Source organism: Polistes fuscatus, unplaced genomic scaffold (genome assembly GCF_010416935.1).
Source record: "Polistes fuscatus isolate 324 unplaced genomic scaffold, CU_Pfus_HIC Scaffold6, whole genome shotgun sequence".
Classification (NCBI taxonomy): domain Eukaryota; kingdom Metazoa; phylum Arthropoda; class Insecta; order Hymenoptera; family Vespidae; genus Polistes; species Polistes fuscatus.
The window spans coordinates 4,288,399-4,315,810 of NW_025113140.1; the positions used below are offsets into that span (position 1 = coordinate 4,288,399).

Sequence of the window (27,412 nt, forward strand, 5' to 3'; positions counted from 1 at the left end):
GTACGTACTACGGTGCTGCATGGGGAAGAGGAAAGGGGTTGAGGAGGATTGAGGGTGGTTAGGAAAAGAGTGGAAAGCTAAGGGGACGAGACGATGTGCGAGAAGGAGGACGGTTTACACGCTTCTGCTCGCGCGTACGTTCTCTCTTACCAAATGTATATTTATGTGTGTGTGTGTGTGCATGCGTGTGTGTCTTCGAAATGTCTACTAACACAAATGTTTCTCTATCTATCTATCTATCTATCTATCTATCTATCCTTATCTCTATCTCTGTTTCACTGATCTTTGTGTGTGTGTCTCTCTGTCTCTCTCTCTTTCTGTTCCTCTGTTTCTCTGTTTCTATGATGTTTCTGTAAATCCTTTTGAAAACCGTAACTGGCTGTACAAGTAGTACGTGATCGATCTAAAAGATCTAGGATTGTTTTGAATCAAGTCGATTTATTATTTTATCTTCTTCTTTTTATTTGAGATATCTATTAATTTTTCATATATTGTTATGGTTATTCAGAGAGATCTTAAATTAGTATTCGTAATGAACACTTGTGATGTTGTTAGTATAAATAGGATTACGTTAGATCAAAGGGAAGTTAGTTGAATTGGGATCGTCTAGATGAATGTATTTATGTATTGCATGTATTCATGTATTCTTGTATATATGTGTTATTTTATGGTGTATGTATGAATCTACCTTCATGGACGTAAGGTGTTAAAGGTCTTACGAGGATGGAATAGAAACGGGCTAGACACGAAGGGTGACTCGATTTTCTAAAATTGTTCGGAAAATGATGAATTCTTTTTTACGACGGCTATTTTATTCTTGTTTTACAATCTATAACCATTTGATCGTTGAAAAGTTTTCATTTATATTGAATAATTCATGTATTATTAATAAATATTAAAGTTATCCTAATTGATTTCTGCTAAATAATAAACATTTCATTATAATTAGTTAGATGAGTTTGATATTTAATTAATCATTATATTTGTAAATTATAATTAGGTCGATTAAAATTTAAATATCGGACATTACGCGTGCTCGTGTGTGTGCGTGTGCGTGTGCGTGTGCGTGTGCATATAGAAAGATGCAATTTAGAAAATAACAATAGCAATTGCGAAAATTTATTATAATAGATGTAGATAATGGTAAAAAAGAGACATTTTTTCTCAATTTATTAATTCGATCGATTAATATCCTTAAAGATCCTCGTACCAACGCGTGAATATCACCGTAAAGGTATAAATCATAATGGAGCTTTCACGCTGACAGAATCGATCGTTCCCTGGTAATAGGCACGATCACCGGCTCGAATCCCTTGACGCTTTCAATGCGTTTTCACGCGATCCCTTCTACGCGATCCCTTCGACGCTATCCCTTCGACGCCAGGGAGTAGTACGACCGACGGCTTTCGGTCAATACGTGAGACGACAAAGCGCCGAAACGATATTATATATGATATTATACGTGAATCCTATATACCCTTTCGACGAAACTTCAATCGTTTTATCCGGTCACCTTTCGTAGTTACAAAGTATTATCGTGAAAACGTATCCAAAAAGGTAATACACCAATTTTACTCTGCATATTACTTTTCGTTATTACAATGAAATTTTGTAATCATTACTTAATTATATTAAGTATCGTTAATAACTAGGATTAGGGCAAAATTTTGATCGAATATAACATCGGTATTTTGGAATTATTGGCATCGATTTTCAGATTTTTATCCAATTTTAGTTTATCTATATTCGTTATATTTTGTTATCAGAAAATTAATTACTTAACATAATTTTATAGCAGTGATAAAGTGTACAAATTATTACGGAAAAATTGAAATGTAATTGTTTCAATATTAGGTATTACGTTCATTCAATTTTCGCTCGTTTTTATTCATTTTTTTCGAATAATAATTGTTTAAACATTACATGATTTTATAGCAGCGATTAGTACAAAATATTATTACACAAGAGTTTAAATGTAATAGCATTTAAATTAATATTAAACAACGTTTATTAAAATTTCTTCCTATTTTTTGCTCGTTTCTATTTATGACATCAATTTCTTTTCGAAGTATGACGTTTCTAGAACTCGTAAGATTTCTACATACAAATTTATAATACTAAGATCATTAGAGCGTTGATTAGGATTTCTACATTACCGAGTAAGGTACTAACAATACATTCTGTTAACGCTTGCATAGTTCTAATAGAATGTCGCCAAGTTTTCCCATAACTTCGACTGGTAACCTCGTAAGTATAAATAGTAATAGTATAGTAGTACTATAAACTGTTGAGCATTAGATTTATAATAGACTTTTCTATTTAACTATGTTCCTCTACTTCTCGACTCCTCGTAATAAAGTGAATGCCGTTTGTAAAGAAAAACGACCCTTAATCGTCTTACCGATCTGTTTCAAACGAACGTACGGACTTGGAAGCATCTGCTAATTTCATAGGGTAGCGTTAGAAAATACTGCTAAGGACGATTACACCCTTTCTAAACTACCATCCTAAACGAAGACGCGTAAAATCGTTGAGCCCAGAACTTTAACCGTCTTTGAGATAAGCCAAAAGATAATAGCGTGCACGTGAATGCATTCAAATGCACGTAACCCACCCTAATTGTTACTCTAACGTCAACTATAATATAAACTATAACTATTCCTTACGTCATATGTACATATATATATTTAAATTATTTCCCAAATAAATAAGTTGAAATATTTCATAAGATTAAATCGAGATGAATCCAAGTATATATTTGCTCGTGAAAAATAAAGAGTATTTTTAATACGTTTCGCAATCGTTTGCGAGCTTGTAAATTTGAATGAAACATTTCAGTATTATCAAGTTTGTTTTCAAACTTTATATATATCATTTAATACTAATTTTCTCTAACCGTAATAATCAAGAAACTTTATTCAACTATGCAGAGTTCATAAAAGCAATGCGAAATTATCGTGAAAACAGTTTGATTTGTTCGTGAACTGAAATGTAAATTTCTATATGTTATTCTCTCTCTCTCTCTCTCTCTCTCTCTCTCTCTCTCTTTATCAAAGAGTTAAGAATATCAGCAGAGAATCATAGTCACTCGAATTTCCGCAATCCGATTTATTGCTCGAGCAATCTCTTCTACTTTTCACATATATACATACGTGTAAATAGATGTACATATGTAGAAAGGACTGGACGATTGTTCAAAGCATAGATGGATATGTGGCTTCTCCGCAAATCAGCAAACTTCTGGAAAGCTAGTTCCGCTTCCAACCGAATTTAGAATACGATCGTAATGGTACCTACTGGTTTGACGATCGTTCTATCGCTTAACAAGAACCAGCTTATATTATCTCCGAGGTTTGCTCAAATATGCAGAGAAAAATCGATTCTAATAAATCTACAATTCCTACCACATATATTTTATTGAAATGAATGTAGTTAATAATAGTAACTAAATGAGAAATTATTCTTATTATATATTATATTATTATTCATTTTTATGATATTGCACTTTTAAACCTTTTAAAATATTACTATTCAGAAATTTAGTTGTTTTCTTTTTTTATGATTGTAAATAAAATTTTTACAGACTGCGTGTTTTTTCGTGATCTTTTAAAATATTCTAATAATAAATTTAAAAAAGAAAAGTGTTATATAACATCGAAGTATAAATAACGTAAACAAATGTAAACTTTTATTTATGAGAAAGATATATTTTAGTATAGAACAAAGTTAAAGTTATGTGTGATAAAAATAGAGAAGGAGAGAGAGAGAGAGAATGAGAGATAGGGAGAGAGGGAAGAAGGGAAAATTGGTTTTCCATAAGTTATAATTTGTAGTATGGTGCTTGTGGACGATAATCTAGCAACACCTATCTAGGTTTAATCCAGAGTTAACTACGTTTGACCGTCGTGTCGTTGTTCGACTAGTCGCTTTCAGTAACGATAGTAAAGCCCTTGAACGAGCCGTTTTCGAAGTCACCCTATCACTGAGAGTACCGCCAACTAACTGAAAATTAACGTACTACATGAAACCCTTAAAATCAGAGAAAATTTACATTCATTTTATTATAACTGTCTATAATATATTATATCCTATACTTTCGTTTTAATCAATTTTTTACATGAGAAAGATTTATTAATCTAAAATATTAGGTTAACCGAAATACTCGAATAGATTTATTAATAAATAAATATTTATATGTATATTTCTATCAAATGAATATATTGGTTTAAATAAGATATTTTAATTTTATTTATTTATTTATTATTTTTATACAAATTTTATACATATAAATATGTTTATTAATAATAAGTATATATATTTTCAATACTAAATTATTCGCAAATTGATCAGAATATTACTTTTTTAATTTTTACATTAATAATAAATAAATATAATTTATCTATTTATTTGTTTTATTTACTTATTCATATACTTTTATATAAATATATATTTTTATTATGAAAATTAATATATCTATGTTTATGAATAAACAAAAAATATATATATTGATTCTTTAGATTAGCCCTAGCTTTTCTAATGTATATATATATATATATATATATATTTCTAGTATTATATACCTATTTATATATACATATGTACGTTGTCGTGTAATTCGAATACTATGCGAAGCAATAATTCTTTCAGCAAATTCTATTTTCCATCCGTCCCATAACTCTGTTATGAAACGTATCGGTGAATTTCAAGGCTACGAGTATTCGATAGTATCATATTTTTTGTTCTATCTGTTATTTTTATCCTTTCTCTCTCTCTTTCTCTCTCTTTCCCTTTTTTTTCCATCTAGAACGATCGTTGTTGGATCGTAATAAATCAGAACTAAATCGTTATGGATATCTCGATAAATGAGTGAAGTATTGATGTTGGAATAGCGTTGCGAATTGAGCGATATTCCCAAATGAAAAATATCCATGGTTACGGAAAGAATTGGAAAGAAATGTGATTACATCGCGATTACGATACCATTCATTTTCTAATCTTCCGGTATCCTTGCGAACGTCGAGTTAAATTAACTTCATAAATGAAGCAACGAAATAATGTTTTTTAAATCATACGAAGTAATCCGGAAATGTTAATCCTATTAATGATCTTCAAAAAAAAAGAAAAAAAATACTCTCTCCGTACATTTAGTTTATTATTTGATTTATTTTTATTGCGATTACTATGCCATTCGTTTATTCGAGTATATTTATTATTTCGGAAAAATATTCAAACTCCAATTTATTTTCGAATAATTTATCTTATTTTTGGTTTTTTATCGTAAATAAAGTTGATAATCTATTTATATATTTGATAATTAAGAATTTAATCATTATTTTGTATACTTATATATTTTATATAATTTAAAATTGAAAGAAATTTCGAAAGAAATACGATAATATCGTAATTAGGATGAAATAAATGTTTTTGTTCTTATGCTATCCTTAAACGTCGAGTAAAGTAAGTAAATAAGTAAATGAAATATGAGTGAATGAGACGAATATTAAAGAAAGAAAAGGGACAACAGGAAACGTTAACTATGTTAGCGGATTCTTGTCTCTGCCTCTGCGGGTTGGAGGAAAAAGGCGTGAAAAAAATCTCTCGTCGCTTGCGAGTGTTGGTTATTATCTTTTTTTTTTTCTTCTTTTCTTCTTCTTCTCGAGGAAAAAAAGAAATTTACCACGTTTAGCGTTAAGGTCGCGATAGAGAGAAAGAAGAAGAGAAGTTCAGAGGAAATGTAAAAGAGAAAGAAAGAAAAAAAGAAAAAAAAAATAGAAAATAGAAAGCAAGACGCACCCCCTGATATAATACGCATACGTTTAAATAACAACTAAGGGTAGAATAAAAAAATATGGTGGTATATATGCATATATGCAACTGAGAAAATAAAAAACAAAAGAAAAAATAAAAAGAAAGTAAAAAGAAAATGACACGACGAAAAGACGCAAAAGTATGTTTATTTCAAAGAAATACGATCTCTAGAAACGTTTATGCTTACTTTTTTTCTTTTTTTCTCTTTATTTCCACTTTCTTTTTCTAACACTTGTCGTACGACTAAAACCGTAACGTTTTAAAACGATGACGACTGTCGTTTCATTGATGCCTTTGTTTCTTCTTTGAAAAGAGGGCAAATTTTACTTGCAATTTTATTGAAATAAACAAGAATTTAGGGTATATCTAAAGATACAATTATTGATGCTCGTTAATAGTTTTTTTGTGCGATTGCAATAATGTTGTAAAAAAGAAAAATATATTTTTTTTTGTTATAGTTGAAACGTTTAATTTTCTTAATATTACGTTAACAAATTTTCATGATTATTACATAATAGATGGTATGGATAATTTTTACTTTTCCTTTTTTTTATTAAATTTAAGTATTTTTTATAATTTTTGTTTTGTACAAACAAATAATTATACAAACGAGCGATTCATGTATATATTATTTCATTAATATGTTTCATTAAATCAGGACGTAAAAAAAGTTTTCTTTATTTTGAATCAATTGCAATCGTTTTTATGAAAAAAAATATTTCAAATTATTTTCCGATAAAAATCATAAGAAAATAATTTATAATACAAGATTCGATTGTGACAAACAATAATCGATAAATTGGACAGAGCAATATCATCGTTCTTTTGAATTTCCTATCAAGCCTTTTTCGATAAGCGAGCACGTACGTTGCATAAAATGAAAGTATCGAAAATTCTCACGATCGACAGATTTTCACGACTCCATTAAAGATTACAATGCCGTTAATAAACGCTTTCAATTCAAATAATTTTTGCTTTCGAACGTACTTTGTTCCGAATTGCATTGAATGCAAACAAGCAAGCAAGCAAGCAAGCATTGATCTACTTTTGAATGTTCTCGTTTCAAAAACTATCAACTACAATTTAACTATGAACTTAACATGTGATAAATAATAGAGTATAAAATAAAATAAAATAAGTAAATAATAAATAAATTTAATATTAATGTGTTAATATATGTATATATTAATATAAATAAATGTTACATAAAAAATCGTTTTTTATAGCAACAATAATAAAATTATATCTCAAACAATTTACGAGATTTTCATCAAGGGATTCAACAACAACAAAAAAACAATAAGAAATAAATGTATTATAATATATATAAATAAAATCGAGCATCGTGGTACCAATGGAATTTTCCCACGTCTATTAAAAAATTCAGTGCGCTATATTTGCCAAAGTTTTACAAAAAGTAATTCAATTTCAAAAAGCGTTCGTATATTTTTTCTCGAGTTGCTGTATGTATTCAATTTTATTAGAAAACCGAATCGAGAATCGAGCCTTGTCTTCTTCCGATCTTCTATCGGAATCGATTTTGAAAAGAAGAAGAAAAACGCAGAAGAGAAAGAGGAAAAAGAGGGAAAAAAAGAATCGTTTCGACTGAGTGTCGATCACGTTCCTATTTTATCGTAAAATCTTTCCTTCCTTCGTCACTTATCACCTACGATCTTTCCCGGATGGAAGACTTACACTATCTCGTATTCGCTTTTTTCTCTTTTTTTTTTTACCACACGCGGAACAACTTTCAACCCTGCGTATTAGTCATAAATGAAAATTGAAAAGCTTCGTTTATGAGTTTTAACGATCACACACATAAGCTTTCTCAAGACAATGGAAAATTGTATTAATATCGTCTATTTATTTATCTTTTTTACTCATCCTTCATATCGTTAAATTTTTACTTTCATTTATTTTTCATCTAAAATAATCAAAGTTCAAACCAAAAATGAAATTGTAAAGTGTTTTACATGAGTTTGTTTTATTTTTTATATAATCAAAAGACATGTAATATTTAAATTAAAAATACTTCTGTATAATTAATATAAGAATTTTATTTTGTGACTTTTGTATTTTTTAATTATTATTATTGAAAATAATAGGTACTACAATAATTATAATTATTTTATCTATATAATCTTTTTATATATTATTATTTAATAACTTTTATTCGTTTTCGATAGAATGTAAAAAAAATAAATACTGAAATATAAAAAAGAAAGAAGCCGAAAATTGTTATGCATGAATTTTTTCGTTTTATGATTTATACGATCCACGCACATAAATATTTTAGTGAAAAATTTCGAACATTTTCGAATTGAGAATTATTAATCGTTCCTTCTGGCCCTTACATTTACATTCCGAGAGAACTAAAAGGACGATAAAACACGATGGGCGGTAAACTAGACGATGTACCCAGTAGTACTCTAGATACCCTCGAAAATAGCAAGAAACGAAACTCGAAACAAACCGAAACTATCCTATTGTCCCTTTCTCATGTTCTCTCGAAGATTATTTATCATTACGTTATTTTCTCTCAAAGCCATTGTTACTATTTTGAATTAATGCAAGCTTTGTTAGCAAATTCGTTACTAAAAAAGAAAATATCTAAAGTTTGATTTAATTACTTCACGCATTTCATTTCATTATACAACCAAAGTTTTCGACTTGGAAATCAAAAGATAGATATATATATATGTAAGTTCTTATCAAATCAAAAAGTAGTTGACCTTAAAATTATTTCAAACACTTTAACTAAATGAGTAGTAAAAAAAAATTATATACTATTTCTATTTTTTGTTGTAATAAAAATTTTTCCTACTAAATGTTTACCATAAATTACTTACCATAGATTGGCCAAGTAAGAGATGTCAAAATTTTATAATGGGGAAAATTACTGTAACTGTTATAAATATTAATAAATAAAAATACAACAGCGTATAATTCATCTAAGTAGAAAATATTAGGAATATTGAAATAATATTAAATATTCATAAAATAAAAGATAGGGATGCACAAATAGTGGACACTTGACTGTGTAATTTCGAAGTAATATAAATTAATAAAAAAAAAAAAAAACACAAAAAATAAAAAGAAAAGAATAAGTAATAAAACCTTAATTAGATGATTTTCAAGCTCACTTGAATTTTTTCTTTTCAATTTCCACTTACATTAGCTTTTAAATTGTTTTCCGATTCGACAGAAGCGTTCATATTCGAGTAGTCCTTTCATTCTTTTTTCTTTCACTTTGCTTCTTCTACTTCTTAGCCTTCTATCGGCGATCACGAGCCTTAAAGGAAAAAAAAAATCTATTCAAGGATTCAAAGGCAAGCTTTCAGATTCCAAGCTACTGACAACTCACAGAATTTTCTACTATGTTACGATAAGAGCTTTAGGGATCGATCAAAATAACGGAATGGAAAGTGTCAAGTATCTTCTTTTTTTTTTTGGAATAACACATGACTTTGAAAAAATGAAACCTCATTTTGTATACACAAAAATATGTATGATCGAAATCATGAAAATGAAAACATACTGAAAAGATAATACCGAAAAATTACTATAAAAATTTATCGAAAAAAACATACAGATATTATATATTTATATCGCGTATAAATATAAAATTGATTAGTATATTCATTTAATAAAGTGCAACAGATTATTCAGAAACACGTTTCTCGTGTATCTTCGTTACATGATTAAACAAAATCGTTTCAATAAGAAAATTTCGAAATGTAGGATTGTATTAGCTATAAAAAAATCATTTATCCTTTATACATTTGTGTAAATAATTAAATATAATATAATATAATAATGAATATTATCAAATATTAATTAATTTGTAGGATATCTACAGCCACCTTATTTGATTATATGAAAATGTAATAATTTAACTAAATGAGAAATTCATATGTATAAATCGGTATTAACGTAGAAAAATTTAAAAAGTAGATAGTATCACTACCAATTAGTATCGGCTCATGATGATGGTGGTTGTGATGCATAGACGAGAATATAATCGCATCAGAATACGTGCATGGAGATTGAAACGTCGAAAATGCAATTACATTTACCAACGGTAATTAGTGTACACGATAGCAAAATATGGATTAGTGTTGTGACGTTATACTGTGTTAATTGTAGAAAAGCCACGTGGAGATACGTTAATTAGTCGGATAAGAGTTAGTGTATGCGTTCGACTAACGCGTTCTAGGAAAATTTAACTTCATTATTTATAACGCCGGTAATACGACGCTTTAAACTTCTTTTATTCTTATGATCAATCTTCTATTAATTCAACCAAGTTCGATAGCAAAAGGTTTTTCATCTGAGACGGATTAAATTGAATTTCAAGGATTTGTATTTAGAAAATAAAGCTTGGCTACACACTTTTGTTTGGTGTTTGCATTAATTTTTGATCAGTTATCTTTTTCTACGACTGAAATAATATAAAATTAGTGAGATTAGATTGTTTTAAGATATTTTTTGTTGGTAAGTAAAAATCGCAAGATTATTGAATTGTTTCTGATTATGGAATTATTGTTTAATTTTCTTTTTTTCTTTTGTCATTCTAAGAGTTGGTAATGATCTGCATAAATTGGTCCAATTATTGTCATTCAATTTAAATATTAAATATATTGTGCAAATTTTATATATTTTTATTGAAATGTAATCAAAGATGTTAGAATTGTTCAGATTATTTCAAATAATAAATTGATACATTTAATTTTAAATAAAGTTATCTACAAATTTCTACAATAATGTATTATTTATTTTGTAATTATAATATATATAGAAAATAGATGTTAGAACGAAAATGCATACGATATTTAAAGGCTGACGATTCGAAAATAAGAAAGAGATAAACCGTGTCGTGAATTAAATAAATAACTAAATAAATAAATAAATATAACAGAAAAATAAATAAATAAATAAATAAATAGAATGGTGTTACCACTGTTGGTAAAATCGAAATGCGAGGAAGGAAGTTGGTCTTGATCGAATGAAATATGTAAGTTCTCTTATTTCTTCCACGGTCTCAGTAGTTCGCCTAAAGAAAACCACATTCTTCCCACCCCTTTTTTCTTCTCTCTTTCTGTTTCTTTTTTTTTTCTTTTTCTTTTTATTTCCTGCTTACATTCTCGACGTCTTGTGCTGTATTTTCTGCAACTGCGTCCCGTCGAGTTTGCGGAGACGGCAAAAATGCAAAGTCGAGTCACGTTCTATCCAGACGTAACCGGCAACGTTAAAAACGTTACTCATAGTTTCGGATATTCTGTGCAAAGTCAGTTCGAAGTATTTTCTAACTCTTATCTTTACTTTTTCTTTATCAGAATGTCTTGTCTCAATTTGTTATATTATATTATGAAGAAAGAAAGATAGAAAAGAAAATATAAAATAAATATGTAAATATGTTTATTAATGTTTATTAACACATTTAATTGTTGATGTAATTCGTTCGACAATATTCATGAAAATTTTTTATTTCGCGTTAAAACTACTTTGCGAATTATTTTCCATTAAAAAAATAATTTGTGTTCCGAGGGAAAAAGCTCATCGAAAGAACGAAACTTTTTCGTATAACGCCGTTCATTTTATATTTATTTTATTCGACAAAACAAAATAAAAGAATGAAATGAAACAAATTGCTAATTACAGTAATATATTAATATGAAGGATTCGTCATTTTTCAACAGAAAATCGTATATTTCTTTTCATTAAAATGACATTCTTGTTTTTGGAAAATTAAAAACTCATTAAAGCGACGAAACTTTTTGCTAGAAGTCTGACACTCCCTTATGTATTTTAAAATTAAAATTAATGTAAAAAAAAAACAGACAAATAACACAATCTATCATTATTACCAACTTGTAATCTTAAGAATTTGTCAACTATTTTCCATTGCAATAATTTATTTTGATAAAAATGAAGTGCTCGTAAAACGAACAAAAATCTTTTTCGTTATCTTTTTTTATTTTTTAAACATATTAGGTATAGAAATTAATCAAATTAAAATTCGACACAAATCCTACAAAAATAAGTAATCATGATACGTTTCCTCGAGAACTTTTAACGTGGAAATAAATTTGATGATACGAATAAATACTAAAATTTATTTTCTAAAAAGGGAACAAAATTTATCTCCCTTTTCTCTCACAAAATAAAAAGAACCCCAAAATATGAAGATTTTTTAGAAATAAAATTGCGGATTGATGCGTCTTTGAGGATGTATTTCACGGTTCGAAAGGTAGTTGGTAACATTGTTGAAAGTTCTCTCATATATATATTTATTACTACAAGCATAGTTTAGTTCACGTTGTATGAAAGAGATGGAATAGAGACAAGAGAAAGATGTATATATATATAGTATGAGAGAGATTCATACGTAGGTGGGTTGAATGCACACGCGTACACGAGCGAATCTCGCTTGTAATTCGTACAATAGAAGGGTAAACCGCACACAACGTGTTTACACGCTGGTAACGTGACAAAGGCAGCTGGCCGCACTTTCGACGTACAGAGAGGCGCTTTTCCGAGCAAATTGAACCTCGGCCATCCTCTTTCTCGAGCAAATAAATAAGGCTTGCCGTTATGGCTGTTCATAGCCACGACAACGAGAGAGAAAGAGAAGAAGGTTTATATATATATGTGTATTGTGTATATATGTGTGTGTGTGTGTATGCGTGTAGTCACTTTTCTTGTTAATGAAGGAACACACTTTGCAGGAAGGAACCTTCTCGTCCGTTTTTATTGAATTGTCGTCTGGTTCGCGCATGGTTTATTAACAATCAGAGATCAAGAAGCATTTTATTGATTTTACTTCCAGATTCTTTTTTTGTCCGTTTTTATTCCTTTCCTTTTGTTTCGACTTATTTAGTTTCGTTTCTATGAAATTTAAAGATAATTTGCGTTGGTAATTACGACAGTGTAATGAGTTGGAATGTTAAGGGTAATTTGTCCATTTATGATTTTATAATATCATATTCTAAGAGAACGTAGAAAAAATAGTATTTTAGTATTATTCACTTGTTTATTAATTTTGCAAAATTGCGTCAAGGCCGAAAGCTTTAATTAACTAATAAAAATCATTCCAAACGTGCAACAGGGCTTCAATATTAAAATAAAGAGAAAAGAAAAGATTATTAAAATCCATTATCATAAATACCACAATCTATGATAAACTGATACGTATATCAGACCAATGATCATTTAAATATTGTTCCTGGATAAGTCATGTTATTTGAAAAAATCTTTATCATAATATTCTTCTAAAGGAATGACCTTCTCTCTCTTTTCTCATTACGTAAAGAGATAGAAGAAGGAGGAGGAAGGTTAGGTAGAGAACATTTGAGTAAACCAGGAGATGGTACTCCAACGACGCGCTGTTTAACTAGTCTACACTTACGGCCAATTTCACTGGGCATCGACGATCGATTCGATTCGAAGCTTGCCAATACGAGAATTAAACCTTGGCCACTCGAACTCGATGCAAACCAGTATGAACTCTCCATCTCTCTCTCTCTCTCTCTATATATATATATATACACATATATATCTCACTCTCTGTCTCTCTCTCTGCTTTTCCCTTGACGAGGCACGCGAGTAAGAGAAAGGGAGAAAGGAAGAGAGAGGGAGAGAGAGAGAGAGTGAGAGAGAAGACGAAACGAGACTTGCAAGCTCTGCATTGGATCAGGATTCAATCGTGATTCGTCCTACGGCGGTAAGCAATCTGTGTCAGCAAAATCGAATCGCTTTAAGGCGCTTTTCTCCGATAATAACCCAAGTACAAACTGTTCTCAGTCCCATCGGGATGACGTATTCCCCTATCCTAGCTAATTCGTTTCGTTTCGTTACGTTTCGTATAAGGCGTATCTGTTTATTGGCTACGCGAGCAACCCCATGTGGTTTATATTTAAACAAGTCAACAAGTTATTTTTACTATATTATTATTGCGTTAAGTGTAATATTAATTTTAACAATTTTGATTAATCGTTGTCTGAAAAAATATCAAAATGATTGCGTAATGCAACAGAGTTATTGTTACTTTGTAAATGGAAAATTGCACATTTGCTCGGTTGCTTAGTTGCTCACTTGCTCATTTACTCATTTACTCATTAACTCAATTGCTCATTTACTCAATTGCTCGTTTACTCATTTACTCAATTACTCATTGCTCATTGTTCACTGTTCCTTACTCGACGTTTAAAATGTCTGCGATTTTTCGTTTACATTAGAGCAGAACGCTATGACCAAATAACAAATTTATATTTCAAAATTATTATCAACCACTGTTATATGAAACAAAAATATGAAGATTATATTATTAAACCGTTACAACAAAGAAAAAAGAATTATATATCATATCCCAGCTAAATTATTCATCCTAACAACACGCTGATAATTTTTCTACTTAAACAATCGTTTCCATTTGAATTTAAAAAACAATTAATAACTTTATCATTGTAATATAGATTCAAAAAATTGTATTAAATAAACGAATAAGGGTGGCTGAATGAAAGGTTTGTCTCTGTTCGACATCGACAATCGTTAATTGTTTATTATTATTATTATTATTATTATTATTATTATTATTATTATTATTACTATTTTTAGTATTATTATTTCTCTGTTTATTTTTTTTTTTTAAGGTACATATTTTTTTGTCCATCCTTAACTTTGTCGAAAACAGTATCGGCCGATGACGCGTTCTGGCACTGCGCCAAACGAAGATCGTGATTCGTCGACGCGAAGGGTGGTAAACGAGGATAAAAATGGCGCAGAAGCGTTCTTTGTAAATCGTTTGTAGAAATATAGAAACAACGTGGTTGTTTTCTCTTTCTTTCTTTCTTTCTTTCTTTCTTTCTTTCTATATTAGGATAAAATAAAATAAAAGAATAGGGCTCAGCGAGCTCGAGAAAATAGGAAGTTGCTATGGAAGCGCGTAAACATATAAATCTTGTTGACCGAGCGAGGCCAGCTTAGTTGCAGTTGAAAGTTAACGCTCGTTTTGTTTTCTATCTTTATTTTTCTTTTCCTCATTTTTTCCTCCTCTTCTCTGTTTCTCTCTCTCTCTCTTTCTCTTTCTCTCTCTCTCTTTCTTTCTCTCTCTCTCCCCCGCTTTCTCTCTTTTTTGCACTGTATTTTTATTCCTCTTACTTTTTTCATTCTTCTTTTTTATTTGTTCATTTTCACTGCATGAACTCCATTGTAAAATGTTTGACAATATACGCCAAGAAGAGGATCTTCTTTCAAGTAGATAATTTTAACTTCATTAATAAGCAATCGTATAAGGAAAAATGAGAAAAATAAATAATGTCTACAATGTTTCGTTCCTATTCGTATACTTTTCTTTTTATTTTCTTTTTCAATTTTTCCTAGATTTTTCTCTTTTAGTTGACTCTTCCGATAGGCTGGGATTACACAGGGAATATTTTTATCCCACCATTTTTACGGTGGTTATTATTATTATTATTATTATTATTGTTATTTGGGAATACTTAAAACTAGAGAAATTCATTTCTGTTATTTCCCAAATGCTTTGTTTGTGGAAATGAAAATAGAATTAGAATTTCAAATGATCAGAATGTATCTATAGATATACAATTGTAATAGAGATAACATAATTACGATAATTTTATGAATTCATCCGAAATGTGTAATATCTCTTCGTGATTTGGAATCGTAACAAATTGTACGCTGGGTATTAAGCAAAATGAACTGACTGGAATTGGATTATGAATCTCGTCGAGAGGGAAATTATACTATGGCTGATAATAGAAGGATAGGTATTAGAAAATTCAAGAGAAATATTACTACTATCGTCATTATTATTATTATTATTATTATTATTATTATTATTATTATTATTATTATTATTATTATTATTATATTTCATTAATGATGATTTACCTATTTTATTCGAAAACGTTCGTTAATTTTCTCGCAGATATTACACTCTAACCAAAAGCTTCTACAATATTCTTCATCATTTTATTATATTTAAATTAGTTTTTGTTTTCCTTTTAATTTTAATTAACGTGTTATCGATTGGATACTAAAATAATAGTAATTTTTTAAAAAGTAAAATTTATGATTAAAATGCTAAATCAATATTTAACTTTACTGTGTGTGCGTGCGTGTGTGTGTGTGTAATTTTTTTGTCGAGTTATTTTACGTAATACTTAAATCACGTTTGTTAATATCTAAAGTAATTTTGTAATTCTTCAAAAGCTTTCGATTTTTCATCCGGGAAAATATTTCAAATTAATATTGAGTCATACATTTTATTAATTGTTCCTTTACAATCACATTTTGAACAATTTCTGTTACTTCTCGTTCAAATCGAAGCTCACACAAAACTATGATTAATGAAATAACTTTAACTCCGCAATAATAAGCAATGAACAAAACTATTGGAAGAAAAAACATTCTGCTGAAATGAGATTTATCACCTTAAACAATAATGGCATTTTAAATAAATTAAAATTGGTATTATTATTGCAGTAATAAAAACAATAAATACAATAGAAATCAACATCGAATTAAAGAAGACCTACACAACAATTTGAATGAAAGTGATAGCATCCGAAAAGTATTAATCTTTTTTAAAGAGATAAATTCACTGAGAATTTTGTTGTGAAACGGATATCCATGTGTTTTTTAATCATCGAATAATCATATTGACAAAACCAATACGATGAAAGTATTCGCTAATGTTAACCCTTCCAGTGCTGAATATTTTTAGATAAAATATTTTGTAGAGACGGAATAATTTATTATTAATGCGGCTGCTTTTTTTCCGTTGATTTATATTATTAACCAGATCTGATAATAAATTTTTAAATTAATAAATAATGCTTTTTTGTTTCTTATATAATTTTCATGTGACAAGACTCAAAACATTAATCAATACGTAAACCAACATTACATTATTTAACACATTCGTATTGATAAACACGTATATCACGCTGGCAACTTTTATCAAACGCATATATGCGTCCATAACAGGCAATGGGTTAATGCGACCACTTGAAAAACAAAATTTTTACCGGAAAAAAACTGGTGTGTGTACTTATGTACGCACGTAAGAAGTTATACTTCTTTGCCGTACCGAAACGAATATAACCTCAATAACCTCAAAAATAATTTCAAAAAAAAACTTCAAAGGAAAAAAATAATTTAAAAAAATAAATAATTATTATTATTATATATATAAGAAAGAATAAAAAAAGAAAAAAAATATCAAAATATAGATATCAGTCCACACTAAATATAAGAGAGATATATCGAATTACTTCACGCGTCAACAGCCATGGCGCGGTTACTGCATTAGTTCTCGCTTCGATCATTTAAGTAAAGCAGCGCTGAGTACGATTAGTATTTGGATGGGTGATCCGCTTGAGAAAAAAGGGGAAGAAGAAACGAAGACTTCATGCCGTATACTTGAAATCGCTTTGCCGCGCGTCGTTTAAATACTGACAAACTTCATGGTGTCGTTTTTCCAGACGCTCCGAACAAAATCACTCCCCATTACATTTTCCCCAACGCGCCAAAAGAAGTATAACTTCAAAAAAAAGAAAATTGTATAATATGTGGTGTGGAAAGAGGAAATCGATTTTCGGACACGATAATTCTTCTTTATAAGGTGAACTTGTCCGCGATACTTTTCGAAAAGGTTCATCCTCTGTCTATTCCCGATCGGACATCAATAAAGTCGGTGAAATAAAACGGTTACCGGAATACGGAGACTTTATTGTAGGCCGCAGCGGGGTCGCTCGTAAAGCTCATAGGAAGATAGGACACGAAGACATAAATGCTTTCCTGCCTCTTTGGTGACGCGACGACTATAGGCTGATATTATCACCGCTGCTGGAAGATCGTTTAAAACCGTCGTATATAAAACGGTATTCATATTTCTTCTTTCAAGCTAGATACTAAACCCCCCATGCCGCATAAATGCAATACGAAAACTTTCTTCTTTTTAAAACATTCGCATAAATGCTTTATTTTCTTTTCTTTTTCTTTTTTTCTTTTTTTTTACTGTCAAAGGTTAAAATTGCGTATCCACGCGCAAATTTATTATATTTTTCTACAGGATCGTTCAAATTTACTAGCTGGTTCTATTTTTCCTTTATCTTTTGTCTTTATTTAAAACGAAGATTATTAAGTTTATTTTCGTGATAATTAAATCGTGGAGGGTCGTTGATTAATTTTGTTAGTACGCTAATTTATTTTATATTTAGAAATATTTTTCCAAACTTTTAGGATTTTTTTTTTTTTAATATAAAAGAGGATGTTTAATTAAATTTATTGATAAAAAGATGAATATCAAATCTTCGTTTAAATATTTTATTTTAATTAATCCTTTATACAAGCCTGAAGCATTACTCATTCAAATTATTAAATTAATTAAATACAATAAGAGTAAATAATAAAATTTATTATTAATAATTAATGATTTCTAAAAGTGATCCGAATTAATAATCTTCCAATCAAACATGCATACTCTTTTATTGTCATAATTGCATCTAATTAATATCGATTTCATTGGAATGCAACGATTGATTCAATTAACTTTTTCACGAATTCGTAAAAATCGATATCTTTGACTCGAAATTATCTATGCGTTAAGCTTATGTAAAATAACTTTACTCTTAGCTGAAGCTTCTTCGAGTTTTGTGCGAGTTAAACTAAAAGTCATATAACATTTTACAATCTTCAAAGATAAATTCGAAGAAGGGATGCCTTTTTCAGGCCGATCGTTTAATCGTAAAAAACTTTATCGTCATTTAATCCCTTTAGTGTCTACTCATTTCTGGTATCTTCTTTAAATTACTTCAGTATTATAGTATACTGAGTTAACCCCATAAGTTACCTCGTAGTAACAGTCATTCAATATTTTATTGATTTGCACAGTAATTCATATAAACAGAACAACTGGTTTTAATTTCACAAAAACAGAATTTTGAAATTTATATTTTTTTATTTATTTTAATTTCTAAATTTTATCCGTAGATTTAATTTAACAATTGTAAGTTAAATTAACCGATTATTACAATTTATTTTTGTCAATTAACTTTAAACGGTTAACCTGTATGCAATTTATTTTAGAATAACAATAAGACACAATCTTGCAATTCAATTTTCTATTTGTATTAAATAATTTACGTAAATTAATTCAGTTTCAAATCGTATATAATTTTAATTAATTTAAATTAATTTATCACGAACGAATACACATAATATAATTATATTTCGATTCTTAAAAATTGACGAATGAAAATACATTTCAGATAGTACGTGAAGAAATAAAACGTAAAGTGGGCTTGTGTATCTCGTTAGAAATGAAATAAGAAGATAGTAAAAAATAAAGTAAACCGATAGAAAAGATCGATAGACGGTAAATCTACTGGTACCCGTATAAGTATAGTACATCTATCAAAATTTTTCAAAGATACAAAAGACTCTTTTCTATACAAAAAAATCTATCAAGAGTTTCGTAAAACTATTGAAAACGAATCGATGAGTTCAATGTTCTTTTATGTACTTACCTGTTAGTTGAAAGAAGATCGTAATTCGTAAGTTCGTCCTTTGTCATCTCATGCGGGAGATTCTTTGTAGCGTAAATAAGGTAAGTTTCCGTACAATAGTCTAGTTTTCTTTGATAAAGGGCAACGATCGTGCAGCAGGCTTGAAAATTTATTTCCTTCATACTCATTGCTTGAATTTAAAGACAAACCGTACGCCCTTACTCTTTCAATCGCAGGTACTTCATATCGTCTGATAACGTGTGTTAGTATTTTGTATTTATTGATATTACATATATCAATTTTGTGTTGTTATTCGAACGATAAAAATAAAAAAAAACATTTTATTTTATTTAAACAATACGCTTTAGCAATTTTAATATTTATCAATCGTTCGAGTATTTTCCTTTATATTCGTGATTGGGAATTAAAAGTAATTTATTATAAATGATGAGTAGTTATCAATAAAAATATTTGATAAAACGAACGATGTATTTAACAACGATTTAGATAAAGTAACGATTTTCTTTATATTATTTCTATTTGTTAACAATAATGGAAATAATCTTTGCAAACTGATCGTATACGAGTTATCTAATTTTAAAGAATAAATATCCATCAAACATAATTATCAAAGAATAATAATATATTCGATTAAAGATCTTTTACCTCGGTATATCATATAAAAAAAAATGAATTCAATTCAAATAAAACATAGTTGATGTAAAAATTGATATATGATACTCGGATTAAATAATAATCAATTAGTTCGATCCAATCGTCGTTATAATTATATTTTCCCCAATAAAATAACGTCCAAACGAAATGATTAATATTTTTTTCATAAAAATATTGTAAAATGATTGGATGATATTCGATCATTCAACCGAAATTGTAATTCGTCGATGACCAAAACTAATGGTCGTTTCAGAGTTCCCATAAGTCTTCATTAACGTTTGTCAGATCGGTAGAATGGGAAACAATTTATGTGCTTACCCTTCGCTATGAGAGAAAGAGAGAGAGAGAGAGAGAGGGAGTAAGAGAGTGAGTGAGACGATCTTAAATGTCTATTATTAACGAGAGGATGGCAAACGCTTACAAAAGCATCCGTTTTACTAAGGAATGGGGGGAAGGGAGGGGGATGTTTTCGTCTCCTGCGAAAATGGTGAATCCATTATTGCGTCTCCGCAGGCCACTTATCCAAATTACCTGCTAGACTTTAGATGGATCGTACCAATCCGAAACCCGTTACATTCACTTTCAATCGACCAAATTTATATTTAATTTCTATCTTTACCAGTCATTTTCATAATTAATTTCTCAATATTCTATTTTGAAAAATATACAAGTTGTCCGTAAAATTTTCTTTTCTTTTTCTTCTTTTCATTCTTCTTCTTCAAACACAACACATACACACACACAAAGCATATTTATATTTTAATTCTAGATAATTTAGAATCGATGATCGTATTCGTACCTAATCGATATATATAAATATATATATAAAATAATTATTTTAGATTAATAAAATGCCATTATAACGTACTCGCGAATATTACGGAATTGTTTTTTTTTTAATACATTTAAATATATACGAATATTTAAAGGCTAGAGATAATTTTATCTCTGTAAGATAATATCGATAGAAATAAAAATCAGATTAATTGTCGGTGAAAAATATGAAAAAAAAAAGAAAACAAAAAAACAAAAGTTCGTAAGATAATTCGAGGAACGGTAAGATTCGCGTGTTCGTAAAATTTCGTGAATTTATATTTCGAGATATAGTTTCGATAAATGATGAGAAAACGTTAGTACTTTTTCTTCAAGCTAAGAATCTCTCGGGACTGAGAGGGGAAAAAATGAAAACAAAAAAAAACCATGGAATAAGGGCGACAACTGATAGTCTTCCGATTTTATATATATAAAAACATCTATACTATTTTAAAATACTATAAATAAATAAATACATATATACAAACTCGGAAATGAAAGCACACAAGGAGTATATAAAACGTGGTAAAATTTAAATAGAGAAAAAAAAAGGAAGAAAAGTATTTCCTCGAAATATCGGACAAAAACTTACATAGATTTCCCTTGGAATCGTTTTTGGTGTTCCAGAGAGGGGGGGGCTGCGTTAGGAGTGGTGGCGTTTAGTTTGGTTCGACCTAAAAGGTTGAAAGGGGTGGTACGTTGAAAAGGAGTGGTTCAGGCCACACGTTAAACGGAAAAATATATTTGCCTGTACAGAGAGTGAGCAGTAATTTACTGGACGAGCGTGTTTCGTTCTCTCCCTCCTCTTACTCTCAACACCCCCACCCCACCCCACCCCACCCTATCCGACTCCCAACCCTTTCTCTTTCAACGCCTGCCATTTCGTTCAGATTATTCAACTCATTCGTTTGGCATCGTTCCCACCATTTTCGATCTCTCAATTGTTCTCTATAAATACTTCGAACCTTTCTTTTTTTTTTTATCTTTTTTTTTTTTTTTTAAACAATCAAATAATTTCATTCGCTCGTTTAGTATCGAGTAGAGATCAGTGATGGTCCTTTGATGTTTTGCGGTACGCTATACATTTTCAAATTTAACAATTTCCATCGGCAACATTTCAAATTCTTTTTGGCCGACCCTTCTAAAAGGTAGGAATTCCCTAAAAATCATTGGAGAAAATTACAAAAGAAATGAATTGATTAAGTTATACGAATTTATTAATAAATTGTTATTTAGTTTCTCTAAAAAACAATTTAAATAACAACGTTAACAAAAAATGCAATTAAACGTTTTATAGTTAAAGGTTTTGTGTAATGGAGGAATTCAAATGGTCGAAACGTTTTCGAATGAATGAACGTTTGTGAATAATATATTCGAGATTGTGGAATGTTCCGTATCCAGTAACATTCGTAGAAATCCTTCGATGCGGGAAAGGCTTTTAGCCTTCTCGTTAGAGATTCCTAAGGAAAAGAGAGAATTCAAGCATGAATCGTCGTGTCCCGTTCCTGCTCCTTGCCGTCATGGGAATCCTTGAGTATCGGCCTGAACTGCTGATTACCTGCCAGATTCTCACTTTGTCCCTTACTAAGGTCGAATTAGATACTATAGAACATACACTTTGAGATAGGGGAGTAAAATTATCCTACGAGTACCTTTTCCCTAAATTAGTTTCCATGGCAAAAGTAGAATGAAATTCTTCATTTAAAGAATTGACGACGGTAATGATTTTATTTATTTTCATTTATACGCATACATACACACACGTTATTTATTTATTTAATTATTTATATTTTAAATATATCAGTATTTTTAATAATATCAATAGAAGAATTTTCGGATTGGAAACTAATAGAAATCAAACGCTTAATTAGATTATTAAATTATTGTTGATAATTAGTATTGTTTGATGTAATACAAAATATTTATGCTAGCAAAATATAGTTATATATCTAAAAAGGAAAAGCTGCTTTTGTTAGCTGTTAGCACAAATAGTATTATTAATTAATATTTGATTCTATAAAAAATAACTCTGAGTTAGGAACATTGGTTTAAAGAATATTTTTGTTTCGATAATTATTAATGGGGATCTAACTGCAAATGATTTTTTTTAATAATCCAAATTATAAATTCTTACTTAAAATTTTGTTGTTTCTATCTTTGCCGAACGTTCTGCTTTTCTATTGATATATTCAATTAACATTCGAATGCAATTATTGGAATTTTTTATTCATTTATTACGTATGAAAACAGTTGAAATATAGAAGAAATATGAATAAACCATAAATGAAATCGAAAAGGTTTTTAATTTAATAATGAGTTAAAATAAAAATATTAAAAGTTTGCTCAACTGTAGAAAGAAATATGATAGTTTCGTTTCTCTGTTTGTTATAAGTATATATGAAATATAGTAATATTTCATAGAATTTATCGTGTAAACAAGAAACATAAAAGAGGAAAAATGAATCCTGTCGTATTTCAAACACAGTCACAGTTTTGTCAGATCTCACATCGATGAGCAAACGTTGTGGCGTGCCAACCAATCAGTTTATTGTTTGATGTTGAACAAAGTCATTGTATTGAACATTTTGAACAGAAGAAACATTTTGACTGGAATCCTTTTAAACAATCTCGGAAAAATTAATATCGATATTTCGTTTTTTATTCAAACCCATGCTTGATTTTTCATCGTACGTTGAAAAATGTTGTCATAAATAATAAAAAATAAATAAATAACACACGCACACCAATGTGTTACTATTTTTATATTGTATATTATTATTATTAGTATTTTACTTTTTTTTTTATACTATTAATCTAAAACACATTTATTTCACTTATAAAAAATTTAAATTATTCTATGAATTGGATATTAAAAAAATTCAATATTAAAACAACAACAATCGCATGGAAATATGGGAAAAGAAAAGACGGAATGGTTTTCAGATAGAAACTCATTATTCGTTTCACTTATTTCCTATTAAAAGAATGCCAAGAACCAATGATTAAAAAAATAAAAACGAAATCAAGCATTACAACAAAAGAAAATCTCATGCAAATGGGGGAAAGAGAAAAAGTAAGAAAGGAGGAATGGAAAAAATAGAAAAGAATGAAAAAAAGACGGGATGTAATATAAAAAAAAATAGGTTTTCTAGCACTCATTCGTGCTCTAGAAATCATCGATATCGAATAATCCTCTTATCGCGACAATTCTCCTTCGTAATGAACTCTTGCTCATTTCGCATATCGTTTATTATCGATCTTGAACGAGAATATTCCCCTTTTCCGAATATTCCCCTTTTTTTCATTCTTATTAAGAATTTCATCGGCATATCACGTCAAGTTTTCTCTCTCACTCTCTCTCCCTCTCTCTCTCTCTCTCACACACACAAGGACTCTCTTTCTTTTCCTTTCTCGTTCTCTTTCTTCCTATTTCTCTTATTCTTTTCTCTTTATTTCCGATACGTTGTTCATACATTTTTCTACAAATAAATAATCCACTATGACGCTATCATTAGTTTATTCATGAATTGTTTGTTCAATTTTTGATTAGAAGTAATAATGTAAAAAATCGTTTTTAAACATTTGCTAAATTTGTCAATACCTTTACTTCGTTGTTGTTTGTATCCGACATGAAAATAAGACAAGCAAATATTGTTCGATTCCTAACATACAAACGAAAACGCTGTTCTTTTCTTTTTTTATCTTTTTATTTTTATGATAATATGTGAGCGGTTAATTTTTTATTTTTTTCATTTTTTTAAATTAATAGATTAGCCTACATTTAATCATTAATTTCGTTTTTATTTTTGTTTCATTAACGAGAGTAAAAAGTTTGAGGAAAAATATGAGTATCGATCGAGGGTCGGGAACCAGCGGCTGTTAAATTTTTAATAAAAATCCATTGTGTTCGCCGCAAAACCGACAGTTACCTCTAAACAAAAAATTCGATAGTTTGTCGGTAAAGTACATGAAAAACAAGAAAAAAAGACACTATTTTTCGGTACATTGTTATATTATTTTAACGATACTTTCGTTGTATTTCATTCGTGTTAATGCGAATATAAATTTTTCAAAAAAAATGACACTTTTATTTTATACCACCAATCGATGAATTACTAATACTCATTTTTTTTTCCAATTCCAATGGAAATTTAATTCGTATCAATACACGTTTCTAAACGTTGAAATGATTGACCAAGAAAAAAAATAATAAAATGAAATAAACGAATTCAATTACTGCTTTTATTATTTTTCTAAGATTTTGTTTGGTCTTTCTTTCTTTCTTTCTTCTTGTTAAAATAATTCTTCGTTTCCGTAAGTTTTACGAACCTCGGTATAGATACCTCGACTTTAGAAATATTTCCGTTCGTTTGAACAAAAGAAAATACATACGTTGACCCAAGAACCGGTGATCTTTCGACGATGTGGAAACGAAAAGATACTTCGTGATAAGTCGAAACCTCTTGGACCTTCCTGTCGAAGATCAATTTCCAATCGACCGAACATCGATCCATTTTATACGCTTCGATAAACGATTCCTACCGATGTCCTCATCCAACATCCGATGATGTCTGCTCAAAGTTTCGATATCTTTCTACAATGATAAATACATATTTCTTTTCTTATATTTTTATTCACTTTTTATAAATATATATTTTATTAATTAATATTAGAGAGAAACAAGACAAAAATTTACAAATATTCGTTTCATTGATTCCTTTAATCTCGTCGAACAATTATTTATATTATACATTCAAATATTTGTATTAAAAATTTACAACGCGAATTTAGATTACGATTTATTTATTTTTTTTTTCTTTACAACTATGCACGTTGTAAAATTTTATTTTAATCCTTTTTGCTTAAACGCATTTTTAAAGGGCAAAATATCAAAAATAAGTCAACTTTTTTTTTTTAATAATATTAAAATAATTATATTAAAATTTTCTTTTTCTCTTAATAAATTGTTTTAAATTTAATCGAGGCGTGAATTTGTCATATTTCGAATGACTATAATTCTAATGTATATATTATATTTATCTTGTTAAGAATCTAATTTAGTTTTAAGATCGATTTTATATCAAACGTCAAAGAAATAAAACACGAAATGGAAGAGTTTCGATCTGTAACATGTCTGTTTCAGGATTCGACGACGTAGGAGAGAAGCAATCGTAGATCTTATGGTTAAACGGATAAGAAGAATGTTGGATGACGGCTCGAAGAATAGGAGAAGCAAACGAAAAAGATGGGTAACTGGAGAAGAAAGGCAAGTTGCAAAGTGGAAAATGGACGAGCTTGGTAGAAACGAGTTCGAGGAGATTTCACGAAGTACGACTAGACTTTCTTGAGGTTTCCGCGAATCTGATAAGATATTATTTTACATATCTCTTGGGTCTTTTCTTTTGTCTGAGAATCCCAACATTGAAAATAAGAAGAGAAGAAAAGATTTTTTCGACTCTTAACATTCTATAAAAACAAACTTTTAATAATTCCTTTTCAATATTTGCTTTGATTTTAAGCAAAATTTGGATGTTGGATATATTTATTTAGAAACAAAACCAAAAAAATTAATAATTTTTTGATTTGATAAATGCAACGGCAATAAGAAACAATCTTAAGAATATATTATAGGATTGTAAAGACGAAGAAAGAAAAAGAATATGCGTTAATGTTTTATATTTCTTGCTTTTTTTCTTGTTTTCATATAAACTTTATACGATAAACGTATTTATTTATCAAATCAAGATCGATGTTATTAACGTTGCTCACGTTGGTTGTGTATAAAAGCCGTTTAATAGTACCGACAATGGCCACTTGTATTCAAATTTACAATCCCTAGAACTATAAAAGCACGTTGGCCAGTTAGGATTATACAAGAGCCATTAAAATTGACACTTTGCACAGTATCTCTCTATCTCTCTCTCATCCTGTCTCTCTCTCTCTCTCTTTCCGAAACTTGTGACGTGTCGTGAATAATAAATGTTGACACGATATGTGTATATATATATACATAGAGAATTGTTCGAATATGGGCTTTTATCTATCTCGTTTTCGAGTACTCGCTAAAATAACGTTTGTTGTTACACGTTAACACGTTCGTTTGCTACTTTTTTCTTCACTTGTTCAAATCTGTATTAATGTAAATTTCTTTTTAAATGAACAGAACGTTCAAATCGGTTTTGAATTTCTTTCATATTTCAAATTCTCTGTACTCTATCATAAAATATATTACAAATTGTAATACGAACAAATATAAAATTAATAAAAGAACACAAATTACGATTTCAATAGAATTACGAGTACAATGAAATATTATTGATTCTTCAAATCGTAATTTATAATTTTATCGAACCTAATAGTTATTTGTACATATTATAAAAAATTTCATTCAAATTTGAATATTAAATAAAATACAAAGTAGAAAGTAAGTATTATTGATTTATAAAATCCAATTTGTAAACATCTCGAATTGGCAGAGCTTATCGATTCGCGTCACATGTTACCGTATATTTTCGGCTTTCTTTCAAAAGATTTTCGTAGCATTATTTGTATTCTATTTGGTCGAAATAAATTTCCATCCTATA

The 27,412-nt window shown here is 29.1% G+C and overlaps 1 long non-coding RNA gene across 1 annotated transcript; it reads left to right on the forward strand.

Moving 5' to 3' along the window:
- On the forward strand, positions 1-26,106 carry LOC122523591. Its single transcript, XR_006305329.1, has 2 exons — positions 1-134; positions 25,972-26,106. It is a non-coding gene; the product is annotated as an uncharacterized LOC122523591 (long non-coding RNA).
- The last annotated feature ends 1,306 nt before the right edge of the window (positions 26,107-27,412 follow it).